This window comes from Labrus mixtus, unplaced genomic scaffold, assembly GCF_963584025.1.
Source record: "Labrus mixtus unplaced genomic scaffold, fLabMix1.1 SCAFFOLD_151, whole genome shotgun sequence".
Classification (NCBI taxonomy): Eukaryota; Metazoa; Chordata; class Actinopteri; order Labriformes; family Labridae; genus Labrus; species Labrus mixtus.
Genome location: NW_026870248.1, coordinates 3,513 through 7,500, shown reverse-complemented (window position 1 = coordinate 7,500; position 3,988 = coordinate 3,513). Strand labels below are relative to the sequence as shown.

The 3,988-nt window shown below is 46.7% G+C and overlaps 1 long non-coding RNA gene across 1 annotated transcript in view; it reads right to left on the bottom strand.

Moving 5' to 3' along the window:
• LOC132967160 (uncharacterized) overlaps positions 1–1,852 on the bottom strand; it is a 14,689-nt gene extending 12,837 nt beyond the window's left edge. The window contains exon 1 of the long non-coding RNA XR_009670642.1: positions 732–1,852. This is a non-coding gene — a long non-coding RNA (uncharacterized LOC132967160). The remainder of the gene's footprint in view (positions 1–731) is intronic.
• Positions 1,853–3,988: the final 2,136 nt, after the last annotated feature.

The following is a 3,988-nucleotide window of genomic DNA, read 5'->3' as shown; positions in this document are numbered from 1 at the left end:
AGATGTTTGGAGGAAAAGTTGTTTTTATTGTTTGTGTCATTGAAAATCTTCTGTTATCATCCTGATGGTTTTTTTTATGGCTCTCACTTTCACTCATTCAGCCCCACATGTTTTACTACATCTGCAAAAAAACAAGAAAAAAAGAAGACAGACTGTGTGTGTGTGTGTGTGTGTGTGTGTGTGTGTGTGTGTGTGTGTGTGTGTGTGTTTGTGTGTTTGTGTGTGCGTGTGTGTGCGCGCGTGTGTGTGGTAGGGCTGGTGGAGGGGGTATTGATTCAGTGTCTAGACACAGATATATCAACTATCTCACTGCAGACAGAAGGCCACACACACACACACACACAGATACACACACACACACACACACACACACACTGCAGTGTTTTCTGCCCTGCAAACACACTCAGATGATCCCATCTTTGCAGACGCTGGAAAAACCCTAGTCACATGTGTCTCTGTGTAGTTCCTAGTGTGTGTGTATCTGTGTGTGTGTGTGTGTATATCTGTGTGTGTGTGTGTGTGTGTGTGTGTGTGTGTGTGTTTATCTGTGTGTGTGTGTGTGTGTGTGTGTGTGTGTGTGTGTATCTGTGTGTGTGTGTGTGTGTGTGTGTGTGTGTGTATCTGTGTGTGTGTGTGTGTGTGTGTGTGTGTGTGTATATCTGTGTGTGTGTGTGTGTGTGTGTGTGTGTTTATCTGTGTGTGTGTGTGTGTGTGTGTGTGTGTGTGCTTACATTGAGGAAGCCCACCTGTCCGGCCTGCTGGGCGGAGTCAGGACAGACCAGCTGGACGAACTCCTTGAGCGTCTCCTGTGGGTGATACCTGATGGCCGGGTGGGAGAAGTAGGAGCCGGGCTGCTGCAAGATGGGGGAGGAGGAGAAGTGGAGGCTGGAGGGGGGGGCGTGTGGGCTCGCTGCGGGGGGGGGGGGGGGGGGGAGAGAGATTAGGGAGAGAAAAAAAAACAGAAGAGAGAGAAAAAGTTAAAAACAGAACGAAGAGTTTGAAGAGAAAAGGAGGGGGAGGAAGAGGTTGATTAAAGGGGGCGTGGCTTAACATGCAAATGCATCATGATGGACACACACTGCACAGACAACGGACCATAATGCACCTCTCACACCCAGCTGTCAATCAAAAAAAAAAGTCAGTGTGGAGGTCAATGAACATGTCTATTTATGCTCCTCTCCTCTCCTCTCCTCATCTCCTTTTTTCCTTCCCTTGTGTCCCCTTCCTTCTCATCTTCCCTACTGTCCTTCCTTCCTTTCCTGTTTTTCCAATTTCTCCTCCTTCCCTTTTCTCAGTCTTCCTCTCCTCTCCTTGCTTCCTTTCCTCTCCTCACTTGCTGGACTCCCTCTATCCTCCTTATCTTTCTTCCCCTCACCTTGGCTACTCTCCTCCTTTCTTTCCGTCTTCTCTTATCTCATCACCTCCCTCTTATTCTTTCCTCCTTTTGGTACCTTTGCCTATCTTGTTCCTTTTCTCTTTCACGTCTTATCTATTCTCCCTCCCTTGTTTCCTCTCCTTCCCTTCCTTCCTGTTTTTCCTTTCCTCGTCTTCTTTTTCTCCTGTTATTCCTCCTTTCGTCCTTTTCCCTCTCCTTTCCTACGCTTGTGTATCCTTTCCTCCTCTGCTTTCCTTTTGTCTTTGCCTCGCCTTTCCTCTCCTATCCTCTCCTGTTTCCTTCCCTCCTTTCTCTCTCCCTCCTCTCTAATTCAATTAGGCCTCTAATTGGTCTAATATTCTCTGATTGCTCGTTAGTGGATGAGGCCTCGTTATGGACGGTGATGTATAGAGCTCTGAGGAGAGAGAGAGAGAGAGAGAGGGGGGGGAGAGAGAGAGACATTTGAATATAAAGAAAGAGAGAGAGAGAGAGAGAGAGAGAGAGAGAGAGAGACAGGGAGAGAGACAGGGAGAGAGACAGAGAGACAGAGAGACAGAGAGAGAGGGAGAGGGATGTATGGAGAGTTAAAGCTGCTGCACTAATTCACTTAAAGTCTGCTGTGATTTATCACTCTGACAATACACACTGACCGAGTGTGTGTGTGTGTGTGTGTGTGTGTGTGTGTGTGTATGTATGCGTGTGAGTGTGTGTGAGTGTGAGTGAGTGTGAGTGAGTGTGAGTGTACCCTGCGGCCGATGTATTTACAGTAATCATTGGATGGATGGCTTTCTCTGCCCTCGTTTCTTTCTCTTGTACACACAGAAACACACATCCTGAAAACACACACAAAAAAAAACCACACAGGCACACACTCACACACACACACACACACACACAAAGACATTACAAGGAACACACAAACGCACACAGAAGCGGAAAAGATGATCCCAATCAGTGTGTAGGAACGCACAACTACCAGCATGTGTGTGTGATCCACATTAACTGCAGCTGTAAAGTTAGACATTTTAACATGGAGCTCTATGAGGACTGACTCACTGCAGGAGACAGACTCTAGTGGACACTGGAGGAACTGCAGCTGTAAAGTTAGACATTTTAACATAGAGCTCTATGAGGACTGACTCACTGCAGGAGACAGACTCTTGTGGACACTGGAGGAACTGCAGTGTTTTCTGAATGAACTTTGAAACGATGCTTAATTCTAGAGCAAACTATGACAGAGCCTTTTCTTTTGCACAGGTAAAAGTGCACTTAGACCGAAGACCCCGCCCATTTTCATAGCAGGCCAATCAGTGGGCGTGGCATGTTGATTGGCTCTGGATGCCACTAAACATATAAATCTGTCAGAAAACATGTTTCAGATGCAGTTCAACAAACTGAAAGTACTTATTTTTTAGAAGCATTAAACTCTCCTCTGACCAATAGGTGAAGTCCCTGTTAGCGCCGCCAAGAGAACACATTGCTCATTACAGCTACAGTGTGAGATTATCCATCAGAGGAAAAAGGAAATCTGATGATTTATCTTTTATAAAAGATGTGATCCGATTGGACTAAATTGATATTGATCGTCCCGACTTTCTCCCGGCAAGACGGCGAACAAGACGATTCTCCAAATTGTCTGAGCCTTCCTTTAACAACGTGGCTAAAGTGTATGTGTCTATGTGAGTGTGTGTGTGTGTGTGTGTCTATGTGTGTGTGTGTGTGTGTGTGTGTCTGTGTGAGTGTGTGTCTATGTGTGTGTGTGTGTGTGTGTGTGTCTGTGTGAGTGTGTGTGTGTGTGTGTGTCTATGTGTGTGTGTGTGTGTGTGTGTGTCTATGTGTGTGTGTGTCTGTGTGAGTGTGTGTGAGTGTGTGTGTCTATGTGTGTGTGTGTCTGTGTGAGTGTGTGTGTGAGTGTGTGTCTATGTGTGTGTGTGTGTGTGTGTGTGTCTGTGTGAGTGTGTGTGTGAGTGTGTATGTGTGTGTGTGTGTGTGTGTATGTGTGTGTGTGTGTGTGTCTATGTGAGTGTGTGTGTGTGTGTGTGTGTCTATGTGTGTGTGTGTGTGTCTGTGTGAGTGTGTGTGTGAGTGTGTGTCTATGTGAGTGTGTGTGTGAGTGTGTGTGTGTGTGTGTGTGTGTGTGTCTATGTGTGTGTGTGTGTGTGTGTGTGTGTCTGTGTGAGTGTGTGTGTGAGTGTGTGTGTGTGTGTGTGTGTGTGTATGTGTGTGTGTGTGTGTGTGTCTATGTGAGTGTGTGTGTGTGTGTGTGTCTATGTGTGTGTGTGTGAGTGTGTGAGTGTGTGTGTGAGTGTGTGTGTGTGTGTGTGTGTGTGTGTGTGTGTGTGTGTGTGTGAGTGTGAGTGTGTGTGAGTGTGTGTGAGTGTGTGAGTGTGTGTGTGTGTGTGAGTGTGTGAGTGTGTGTGAGTGTGTGTGAGTGTGTGTGAGTGTGTGTGAGTGTGTGTGAGTGTGTGTGTGTGTGTGTGTGTGTGAGTGTGTGTGAGTGTGAGTGTGTGTGAGTGTGTGTGAGTGTGTGTGTGTGTGTGAGTATGTGTGTGTGTGTGGTATTGAGGACTGGCGGCCTGGATGTCGAACACAGAAGAAAGAGCCGGGATTAGT